We start from the raw sequence: 13049 nt of genomic DNA on the forward strand, positions 1-13049 counted from the left end.
TGAAGTTGATGATTTACAACAGAAAACATAGCTAGGTCGCAAACTGTGACAAGACTTACCAGACATGAAAAGTGCACTGCACAGCTGAGAGTGCTTTGTGGGAGTCTATTCATCCATCCGTAAGGCATCAAGTCACCATTGCTGATGGTCTAAATCGGTTGGGATACGATGGAAGATAACCCTTTCCATTACGGTGCAATTGTTACACTCGACAGCACAACATATTACAGGCATGTTGGCTAATTCAGCGACCTATTGAGGAAAATAGTGTTAATGCTAACGCTTCGCAACTGATTTTAATGGAATGATGCTAACGAGTTGGGCAGCAGTATTGAGGGCACCACGGCAGGCACCACTGTTTATGACGTCAGGTGCAAACCATTAATAGGGTTCCAGGTAGAACCATTCACAGAGGGTTCAAAAAAGGTTCCCCAATGGGGACAAACAAAAAAACCCTATATGGTTCTATTTAGCACCTTTTTTTCAAGACTGCATATGTCAAAATGTGGCTGTCATGTATTTGGTTGCTTCTTCAGACTGATCACATCTCCAAAGCGGGTCTGCTAGAGTAGCAGAGCAGCTAATGTCTTCACACACAGCAGAACATATTTCTTATAGGGATTGAGTTTTTAGGTCCCTTTCAATGCCTTTGTAACTTTCAGCAATAGTGGTGCTTAATACTGTGTTGTGTTTGATGCGTTTCGCGGCAGTTGAGCTGTTAGGTTATTACTGTAGCTTTCCCTGAGATTGTGAGGCTCTGTCTATGTGCTGGTGTGAAGCTTGTCAGGCCATGACTAAGGACCTTGGGGCCTAGGCCCTCAGCTCCTAGAGACTGGCATAAATAAAGTACTGTATGTCAGCCATTGATTGCTGCGATTAAGTTACGGCAAAGGAGATGGCCTTTTGAAAATATGCCGTCTAATAAATGAGAGAGGGAAAAGACTAACAAATAAACATGATTAATTGCATGCCCACCCCGCCGAATCAGTTTCACCGTTACAAGAAAAGAGCAGAATGTTTTCTGTTGAAAGAGAGAGAGCGAGAGAGCGAGAGAGCGAGAGAGTGAGAGAGCGAGAGAGAGAATGAGAGAGCGAGAGAGAGAGAGAGAGAGATTGATTGATTGATTGGCTTCTGGGGGCACTTCTAAAGGGCAGCTGGGACCCAAAGAGAAAACAAAATGACTTGGGATGTCGGAGTAGATTCACAGACCAAATGATTATCAAACTAAGTTTAAATGAACTCCCCTTGAACCTCTCTCTGTGTGTGTTAGAGGTGCATTAGCAATGTGCTATATGATTCTCAAGCCTCCCAGAAAAAAAGAAAACTGGACTCTCGGGTGTCAGCAAAGGCCATATGAACGTTTTATGATGGAAACCGTAGGAGCGTTCACTGTCGCCCCATCCCTCACCCACGATCTCCGGTTACCAGTGATACTCTGTAACGCTAACGGTAAGCGAGATCGTTAATAGCCTGCAATGTTGACAGACAGGCCTGGGAGATAGGGTGTCCGAGGTATGGTAGGATTTGCGCGGGCACTCATTTTACCCAATCGTGCATGGGTGGTGGCGGGATGGGGAATTGGGGTGCACCTGTGGTAAGGGTCTGTGTGGAGTGTTTGCGTGCATGTGCATGTGTGCGTGTGTGTGCGTGTGCATGTGGAATGTGTAGGCAGATGGGGTTCCATCAGGGACGTGTTTGTGATGTTTCACCTCAAGCGAAGAGAAACCTGTTTACAGTATCAGACCATAGAGCCTGCTTGTATACTTCTTTATTGAAATAACAGATCACAACCTTCCCACCATGGGATTGAGCCTATCGCTATGGAGCAAACGGTTCAGTTTGTTAACCTTCGAGAATCAAGGTCTCAGCTAACCCCCACCCCCCCCCCCCGCCCAATAAAATCTGCTCCTCTGGGCATCCCTCTGGCCTAGGGTCTCTAGCTCTTCCTAAGAGTTTGGGAAGGCAGCTGGTTTGTACTATACCATGCTTCCTTACAAGCACACACTCGCGTGCATGCACGCACACACGTACACACAACCTGCCTAACAGGAACACTGTGTCTTTTGTGTGGCACCACCTGTATTGTTTACAACACTATCACAGTCCTCAGAGAAATGAGCTTCACAAACGCACAACCATTTGCATAATGTCGGCTCCATGCCGGATGTGTGCGTTGTTCTCTTTCTCTCTACACACAAACTCTCCAGGACTAGCTCTGAAATGTTCAACAGAAACTTAGATATAGGCTATGAAGAAGCTGAAGCCTTATTAGTTGTTGAAGGAGGCTGTTGCAGAAGCATTCCGTCAATTACAGAAGTATGTCTAATCCCATTCCATTTAGTCTGATCTGAGTTTAATATGGATCAGCTGGGTTTTATATAAACCCCAGTGAACGCAATGAAGAAAATGTATTTTATCAGCACATAGTAGATGGAAATGTCATGTGTCAGCTGCTACTTGTGTGATATCATGCTTCACATCTGTGCCACATTACCTGGTCCTTACATGGAAGAAGGCCCGGAACATGCCAAAGTGCTCCCATGAATTTGGGGTCTGAAGATGAACATTCCAGTTGATCATGGGGTGACGCTACTCTGTCTGGTATTCCATGGTCGAGGATCTATCAAATTGGAGGAACTCCATTGCAAAGGCAATGAAAGGCAAGTTGGGCAACCTGACAGCAGGTTTTCATTTCACATCTCATTAATTACTTTGGGGAGAATCCACCACAAGAGGTGTCATGTGGCCTTGGACCCCTCTGAGTTCACTTTCTGAGCATGTATTGGTCGTCGGTGGAGAGGTTTGAATGGCTTTGCCAGATGCCGGTTCCTTTCCGTTGAGATGAGTTACGACTACAGCTATGGACAAAGCCATAAACAACATAAATCTAATCATATTAGGGCAAAATCCGCCTCCCGCTTGTTCCACCCAACCCGCCCACAGGCCTTTCCACCCAGGGGGTTCATATAGGTCAAATATTTTGCCATTCAATTTTAGCTCAAGGCTTTCCCTCTTAAGTCCCCCAGGTGGAAAATGGTTGTACCCCCAAATACCACCACTCCCCTCCTCCCCTGCTTGACGTAAAGACTGCTCTTTAGCAGTAACTCCAACTGACCCAGCTGCTGTGTGTGAGCCACACGCGGGGAGAGTTCCTATTTTATGAGTGCACCGCAGTGCATTATAACAGGGGAAGTCTATTTAGGTCTGGGCTCTTGGCAGTGACCTCTAAGTAGGGGCTTAAGAACCAAACTTAGATGAGGAAAGAGGCCTGAGCCAGGAGAGAGAGAGAATCTCCTATGTTGCTAAGCCTTCTCAAGCCATTGACTCTATGCACAAAAAGGCCCGATAACACTTTACCGAAACCTTCAAGTATAAGGCATTATGAAGCCATTATGAAGCGGTTATGAAAGCTCATACAAGTAATGAAGCTTTATACCAGCAGACTTGAAGTGTTGTTCTCAAAGGCCTATTTCAGCTGTGTCAAAGCCACCTCCTGGAATGTGGATAAGCATAACATGGCTGAGCCATGTTACATGCTGCTGCCATGTCAAGTATTGTTCTACATTCTGCAATAAAAAGCCACGATAGAGCCCATGTGAGGCCCCAGAGCAATTGGAGCAATGGGAGAAGTTAACCAGTCAAATTGGTCTCTAGAGTGTTAACATTTTGTTTGGCGTGACAATGTGAAAACTTTTGTAAATTAGTTATTACATTTTCAATAGATTTGCAAAAATGTCTAAAAGCATGTTTTCACTTTGTCGTTATGTGGTTTTGTGTGTAGATGGGTGAAAAAAACAAAACAAATTTAATGCACTTTGAATTCAGGCTGTAACAAAACAAAATGTGGAAGAAGTCAAGGGGTATGAATACTTTCTGAAGGCACTGTAGCTCAGGTTCAACATGACAAAGTCTCTTTTCTAAGTCTGAAATCCAAACTGTGTGGGTCTAGTCTACAGAGGAAATGAAATACTGTCTTATGCGGTTCTCAAATGCGTTGGCCGGTTCTCTTCAAAAACATTATTCGTTTTTCATTTTCTCCCACGTGTTTCCAACGCAAAGGGTGTATTTTGGAAAACACATTAGCTTCCTTGTGTGGACTTCATCTTATTTTTCTAATGACGCTGTTTACTTACACTGTATTAGCCCTATTCATCCCTGTCATAATACGAGACAGAAACATAATTCATTTATGTTTGTTCCACCAGAGTTCTAAAGACCAGAAATGCTTGGTATGTTGGTTAATTATTCTCATGAGGGAATAAATAGTGAAACCAGTGCTAATCCACAAACCTACTGATACTGTGTTCACCTGTATCCACTGTCCTTGGCCCAGTTAAATACAGTCGCGTCCTTTGTTTTCGTTTCTGCTGACAGCTTCTATCACATTTGTCAAACCACTAGGTTTTTTTTTGCTGTGTTACAGCCTGAATTTAAAATCGATTAAATTTAGAGTTTTTTGTCATTGACCTACAAACACTACCCTATAATGTCAAAGTCGTATTATGTTTTTCCATATATATATATTTTTTTACAAATTAATTACAAATGAAAAGCTGAAATGTCTTGAGTAAATAAGTATTCAACTCCTTTGTTATGGCAAACCTAAATATGTTTGTTAACAAGTCACATAATAAGTTGCATAGACAATAGTGTTTCACATGACTTTTGAATGACTACCTCATCTCTGTACCCCACACATACAATTATCTGTAAGGTCACTAAGTCAAGCAGTGAATTTCAAACACAGATTCAGCTACAAAGACCGGGGAGGTTTTTCAATGCCTGGCAAAAAAAGGGGATCTATTGGTAGATGGGTAAAAATTGTAAAAAGCTGACATTGAATATCCCTTTCAGCATGGTGGAGTTCTTAACTACACTTTGGATGGTGTATTAATACACCCAGTCACTACAAAGATACAGTTGCCGGAGAGGAAGGAAACCGATCAGAGATTTCACCACAAGGCCAATGATGACGTTAAAACAGTTACAGAGTTTAATGGCTGTGGTAGGACAAAACTGAGGATGGACCAAAAACATTGTAGTTACTCCACAATATTAACCTAATTGACATAAGAAAAAGCAGAAAGCCTCTACATAATCAAAATATTCAACAACAAAAATGCATCCTGTTTGTAACAAGGCTCTACAGTAATACTACTAAAAATGTTGCAAAGCAATTTACTTTTTGTCCTGATTACAAACTGTTATATTTGGGTCAAATCCAATACAACACATTACTGACTACCACTCTTCATCTTTTCAAGCATAGTGGTGGCTGCATCATGTTATGGGTATTCTTGTAATCGTTATGGACCGAATGTTCCGGAGTGGCCGAGTTACAGTTTTGACTAAAATCTACTTGAAAATGGTTTTCTAGCAATAATCAACCATGAATTTGACAGAGCTTGAAGAATTTTTTAAAGAATAATGGGCAAATTCAGGTGTGGAAAGCTCTTAAAAAATTTACCCAGAAAGACTCACGGCTGTATTCGCTGCCAAAGGTACTTCTACAAAAGTATTCACATCAGGGATGTGAATACTTTTGTAAATTAGATATGACATTTTCAATACATTTGCAAAATGTCTAAAAACATGTTTTCACTTTGTCATTATGGGGTATTGTGTGTATATGGGTGAGAAAAAACAAACACATTTAATACACTTTGATTTCAGGCTGTAACACAACAAAATGTGGAAGTAGTCAAGGGGTATGAATACTTTCTGAAGGCACTGTAGCTCAGGTTCAACATGACAAAGTCTCTTTTCTAAGTCTGAAATCCAAACTGTGTGGGTCTAGTCTACAGAGGAAATTACATAATGTCTTATTATGCTTTGGCCAGTTCTGTTCAAAAACATTATTATAATTTTTTTGTATTTTTTAGTTGTTGTATTATTTATTACAAAAAACACAAGGAAGGTGTATCATTAAAGTATTAGAACATGAAGGACAAACAATACAGCATCTAGACACTATCAAACATGTATCAGTCTTTCCGCAACAGAGCCATCTTTATGTGTGACGGTGCACGTGCATGATAGTAATATAAAATATATGTCACAGTTTCCTTTTTCATGGTCACAATCTTGTGAAACTCAAAAAAAATACAATTAATTCTATTCCCCACCCCCAAGAACCCCCCAATGCACCAAGATAATAAACTAAAGAGAAAAAAGGAATAGACAGAAGAAAACAGCAGACAACAATGCAATTTTTTTTAGCAAAATAATACATTTAAAACAAAGGACTACTGGTCAAGGACTACTGAAATCATAACAGCAATGCCAACTATATGTGTTTATGTGCATGTCTTGCACTATTACATGCACAGTATATGTGTGTTCTTGTATGTGTTTATTTGAATGAGAGTGTGTGTATGGGCATGTGTACAAACACCTGCACGGCATCAGCCTCAGGCAAACCGACATTAGTTGTAAAAACACTGCCACTTAGTGTCATTCAAATGTACTTTAATTATGTTTTATTTAGACTTTTTTTTCCCTTTATCTTTTGACCATCATTCTCTCTCTCACACAGCAACTCCACTCCCACTTGTCTCCAATTCCACATACCAACCCAGCTTCCCACAGCCCATCCCATCTATCTCTGCTGACCATCCACTTTCTACGCAACACATATCTTTCAACTATGCTATGATGTTTAACGTACAATTTCAATCTATCTAATCGAATAGAATCTACAGATTGTGTGTTGAAGATAAATACTTTTACTAAGAGTATTAGTATATTAGTAATTGACTGACCTGGTCTCTCCAGATCTCCTAACAGTACTATTTCCATTGTCAATTTTAGATCAATGCTATGCATTTTCAGCCATTCCTGAACCTGAGACCAGAAACAGGCTACCTGAGGGCAATACCAAAATAAATGGTCTATTGATTCTGTATCCTCACAACAAAATCTGCAGAGCTTCCATGATTGTATGCCCCAAATATTCAACATTTTGTTGGTGGCAAGAATTCTATATAATAATTTTAGCTGAAAAGCACAAATATATATCAACTCATACACCCTTTACCATGGAATTGGTACATCAAATATCCCTTCCCAACTATTTTGCAATCTGTATGGCACAGTTGTCAACATCCTGGTCTTCAAAATGAAACTGGTATACTTTCCTATTTATGCTATGTTTATTCCTCCACCAGTTTTGATCCTTTATATTGGGCAGACAGACCAGTTCCCTACCTCCTCCCGCTGCCACCTGCCTCCTCCATTTTTGGGGCAATGCTGTAATCAATTGGTTGTACTCTTGGATTGAGCAGACCTTCCCGTACAATTCTGATAACTCCATGAAGGACATAACTCTACCATTACCATTTACAATATCGTTTAAGAACAAAATACCATTTTCAAACATCTTTCCCATAAATACGTGTTTCCAACACAAAGGGCCTATTTTGGAAAACACATTAGCTTCCTTGTGTGGACTTCTTCTTATTTTTCTAATGACGCTGTTTACTTAAACTGTATTAGCCCTATTCATCCCTGTCATAATACGAGACAGAAACATCATTCATTTCTGTTTGTTCCACCAGAGTTCTAAAGACCAGAAATGCTTGGTATGTTGGTTAATTATTCTCATGAGGGAATAAATAGTGAAACCAGTGCTAATCCTGTATCCACTGTCCTTGGCCCAGTTAAATACAGTCGCGTCCTTTGTTTTTGTTTCTGCTGACAGCTTCTATCACATTTGTCAAACCACTTCAGTTTTTTTGTTGTGTTACAGCCTGAATTTAAAATCGATTAAATGTAGAGTTTTTTTTGTCATTGGCCTGCAAATCTCAAAGTCGTATTATGTTTTTCCATATTTTTTTTTAACAAATTAATTACAAATGAAAAGCTGAAATGTCTTGAGTAAATAAGTATTCAACTCCTTTGTTATGGCAAAGGAGCTCTTAACTACACTTTGGATGGTGTATTAATACACCCAGTCCCTACAAAGATACAGTTGCCGGAGAGGAAAGGAAACTGATCAGAGATTTCACCACAAGGCCAATGATGACGTTAAAACAGTTACAGAGTTTAATGGCTGGATGGATGGACCAACAACATTGTAGTTACTCTACAATATTAACCTAATTGACATAAGGAAAAGAATGAAGCTACATAATCAAAATATATACAATTTAAAAAATGCTTCCTGTTAGTGACAAGGCTCTAAAGTACACCTAGTGTCTGGATGAAATTATCCTCAGGCAGTCCATCCATCTAATGACTGGCCAAAACTGCCTCACAACTGTACATACAGACAGTACTATACCTTTATTTTTTGTTTCTACTGCATATAACCATTTACACAATTAGCAGACTTGTTATCATTCATATGCCATTATAGTTGAGTTTTACTCATCTTACTGTACACCTTGAATGTATGAAATTGGAACAATTCTATTGTAACAGCGATTATGTCTGTCAGGACACAAATTCTGCAAAAACAATTCAGAGTAGTTTGACAAGTGTAGCACAGTAAAAATGTAATCCATTTGGCAGCCGAGTGGCACAGCGGTTTAAGGCAGTGCATCTCTATGCAAAAGGCATCACTACAGTCCCTGGATCAAGTCCAGGCTGTATCACATCCGGCTCTGATTGGGAGTCCCTTAGGGCAGTGCACAATTGGCCCAGCGTTGTCCGGGTTTGGTCGGGGTAGGCTGTCATTGTAAATAAGAATTTGTTTTTAACTGACTTGTCTAGTTAAATAAAATCAAAACATTACATTCACCTGTGGACTCCTAAATTAGCTTTCAGGAAAAGGCTAGCCATGTTAATGGAGACTCATATTTAATCTTGTGCTCTGCAAATTGAATCCAGATGTATGATATTTGGGCAGTTTTGGGAATCTGAACCATAGCAATGCCAGCGACGGAACAATAACCAACTCACTACTACTACCTGAGACAGACTTCCCTGGCGAAAAAAAACTACATAGACCATCCTAAATGTCAAGCTGGTCTATGCTGGTTCATAATGGTCTATGCTGGTCAAGCTGGTCTGACTAGCATGGTCTAGCTGGTTAAGCTGGCCGACCAGCTGGTCAAGCTGGTGATGCTGGTGACCAGCTCATGCTGATATGCTGGTGACCAGTTTATGCTGGCATGCTGGTGACAAAGCTGGTTCATGCTGGTCTATGCTGGTCGAGCTGGTCTTGCAAAACCTTGCCCTCCATGACCAAGGTACTTCTCACCCGATTGCTCAGTTTTGGCCGGGCGGCCAGCTCTAGGAAGAGTCTTGGTGGTTCCAAACTTCTTCCATTTAAGAATGATGGAGGCCACTGTGTTCTTGATGGAGGCCAATGCTGCAGGCATTTTTTGGGACCCTCCCCCAGATCTGTGTCTTGACACAAATCAAGGGCCGCAGGTAGCCTAGTGGTTAGAGCATTGGACCAGTAACCGAAAGGTTCCTGGATTGAATCCCAGAGCTGACAAGGTACAAATCTGTTGTTCTCCCCCTGAACAAGGCACTTAACCCACTGTTCCCCGGTAGGCTGTCATTGTAAATTAGAATTTGGTCTTAATTGACTTGCCTAGTTACATAAAGAATAAAGAATAAAATAAATAATGAATTACAAAAAAATGTATCCTGTCTTGGAGCTGTAAATTGTAGAAACATCTAAAAGATGATCAATGGAAACAGGAAGCACCTGAGCTCAATTTCGAGTCTCATAGCAAAGGGTTTGAATACTTATGTAAATAAGCTATTTCTGTTATTTGTTTTTAATAAATTTGCAAACATTTCTAAAAACCTGTTTTTGCTTTGTCATTATGGGTGTAGATTGTGTGTAGATTGATGAGGAACAAAATACATGTGGAAGAAGTGAAGGGGTCTGAATACTTTCCGAATGCTCTGTATGTAATGTACTGTTTTAAATAATTAAGCACTTTGATGATGGTTTATGCTAGTGCAGACCCAGTTGCGGTCTAATTTTTTTTCTGATTAAACTAACAGTTTGGGAGCATTACCAGGGTGTAGGTTTCATTTCTGTGCTACATTTCTTGATATGTAATGGCAAAGAACTGCATCAATTAAGATGATCGTAAATCTGTGTGTCAACTTTACGTGTCATATGTCTGCTCAGCAAATTTGGACTGTTGATTTTAATGACACGGTCGATAAAATCTTAGATCAGATGGCACCTTCTTGGGTTCCGACCCTCGTCTCCTTTGAGCACTGACACGGAGCGGTGTGGTCTGAGGAGGTCCGAGCCCTCAGGTCCCTGGAAACAGGGAGGTGATAAGAGGTTCCGAACAGCTGGGTGACAGCCCCTCTGGAGTCAGTCTGGAGTCATGGGCAGCTGCCCCCCACAAACGGTTTCATCCTCTCAACCCAACCTCAGGTCAGCCCCGGCCTGTCTTTCAAAGAAGAGGGGACGAAGAGACTGAGAGACACATGGAGCCCGACTTGGTAAAGTGTGAGATGTCCAGACTGATTGTGGACTACGATAGGACTGGCCAGATGGTAGAGACATCGCATATCAATTTACTGGACTCATTATGAATAAATGTGACATCTAACTAACACTACCATCCTGAAATATAAAGATTGTTAACACATCTGATGGCAGTCTGTGGCTTTAGGGATTTACAACTGAAATGGTGAAATGTACTACACACTGGCATTTTATATTCTTGAAGTCGCTAATTCTAGCCTTGTGGCACAAAAAGAACCCATCCTTCAATGCATCACAAACAACAACAGATCGGACAAGCATAATCAAATGCAGTTTGGGGGCTGAATAGTAGTGACAGTCAACAGAGGGTAATGGACATTGAACTGTTGTTTCATTTATTTGTTTTCTCTTAATGATTTGTATGGGACATTGTGAAATCTATGGATTTCCCCACCTAAATCAGGGCAATCAATAAACTCCTTCAATTCGTTCTAACCTTGGTTAGAAAGGTTAAAGGCCTCTATACTTAGGTGAAAAATTAGACCTTTATGGGTCCTCAACTCGAATCCTTTAAATCCAATCTAAATTCACAGGCCTCTTCTTTGAAGTTGACCTTTCTGGGATCCTTTGTAGCTGGGTAGTTGGAAGAGGCTCACATAAAAAAAAAAAGGCCTGTAATTGAATAGCAGTGCTTTGTAGAGCGTGGAACAGGTGCCACGGTTGTGTCAGCGTGGAGTAGGAAAGTGAGTAGAGGCTCGATTTGGGAGTTGACGTGGGCTATGACGATAGCATGGCGTCTTGGCTCCAACCAACCCCGTCTCCCCGCACCGCTGTTACCGGGCAGGAAACGGCGAAAGTGTGCACCACTACGTGCTCTATGTATCACTGCTCTGTGCATCACGTACATAGTCTGAGCATTACAGAGATATTGATCTGAATCTTGAAAATGTTGTTTAAATAAATTCAATAAATAAATCTACGATGCCTTCATGTCATCACAATGCTTCGTAGTTCAATAATAGACACATGACCAACTGTATTGTTAAACTGTAGATCCCTCCACGCTGTGGTAACCATTAACAGATGGTCAAAAGGCTTTAAAACAATATCATGCAAAGATACTGGCACGGAGACACAGAGAAAATAGTCAAGTTCAGAAGTGCTTCTGAGAAAACATGTCTGTTTCAGACTGCATGCCCATTTGTGATATTTGTGCTCACACAGCGATGTTGGGAAATCACACAGCCTGCCAAACACGTCACTTTCTATTTCAAGTGTGTCCTTGATCCCTAGTAAGGTATTGGTTAATCATTGGTCTCAATCAGTAGAGTTTAGATTTTGTTTCTCTTTGAGGTTCACATTAGGTGTTGGTTGAGTCTGTGCTTGTCGTCGATAAGCATCTCCTGCTTCAGTATCTTATGTTATTCTTTACTATGAAACTACACTGTCTGTGGACCCCTGCAGATGAGGGCGGTTTTCTGGAAGTTAGATTGGATATTGTAAAGACCTGTGTGTCCTGACCTGTCAGTTAGGGAGAAAACGGCTCCAACAGGTGGGCAGTATGTGGGGGAGTGAGACCTCGTTTATCCAGGCACAGATGGAGAAAGTGGTGTCAGATGGGTCGCCCAAAAATAAACCTCCCTGCTGTCTGTACACTCGTGGGTTATACCAATTCTGTGGGTCACAGTCCAGGGCTAATAGGGTAGGTGGGGAAGTCCATGAGGGGCGTGACTCAGGGGGCAACTATTCAACTGTAAGTGTTAATGCAAAACCACTCTTTAGTTCACACACATACACACAAACACACACCGACAATGTGGCCTGTGTTTGGAATGGGCTATTCAGTCGAAGAGAACCCAAATATCCTTGGAATCGATATATATCACTGGATAACTATTAATTAATTAATAATAAAGACAAATCTTTCTCTATTTATGTCTTCAAATGTGAAGAACTCACAAAATACTTAAAAGCTGCTCTGGACCATAGACTGTGCTCTGAACACATGCATATTAATTCTGTCAATTGGACAGTAGTAAATCATCTAGGATATTTGTTAAGATATGAGTGCACAAAACTCATGATGGTTAAACAGAAGAGTTAAACAACAGTTTAACACCTTAACACCCCCCCCCCCCAATTTTTATTTATTTATATATATATTCTTACAGAGGTACAGTGTATTCAATAAAAGTATTGCAGCTAAATTATTTCTGTGGATAAAGAGTACGATACTGAGGCCTTTTGGTGACCCCTTACAATGCAAACTCCATAAACACTGCAAAACAACCCCTGCTTGATGGAGAGACAACTCTCTTTGATACTTTAACCACTTTACAACCACTGACCCCTACTTTGCCTGCTCTCACATCTACTCATGAGGTAAACAATGTACTGTAGGCGTTTGCTTTTGGCTTCCTGCTTTAAATTAATCAAATAAGCTCTCAGATAGCACTATTTGTTTTGAGATGGATTTGTGCCACACATTTGGTTATAGAAATTTGTCTTTACCATGCAAAATAGGTTCATCATCGCTGTCCAAGTTTCTGGCACAAGTGGAAGCCTGTTTCAAGGTTTAAACCTTCAAAGGCCTCTACTTTTTTTTAATCTTATACAAGGATCTTATACAAGAATCTTATACAAG

This window comes from Oncorhynchus mykiss, chromosome 3, assembly GCF_013265735.2.
Source record: "Oncorhynchus mykiss isolate Arlee chromosome 3, USDA_OmykA_1.1, whole genome shotgun sequence".
NCBI classification, from domain to species: Eukaryota; Metazoa; Chordata; class Actinopteri; order Salmoniformes; family Salmonidae; genus Oncorhynchus; species Oncorhynchus mykiss.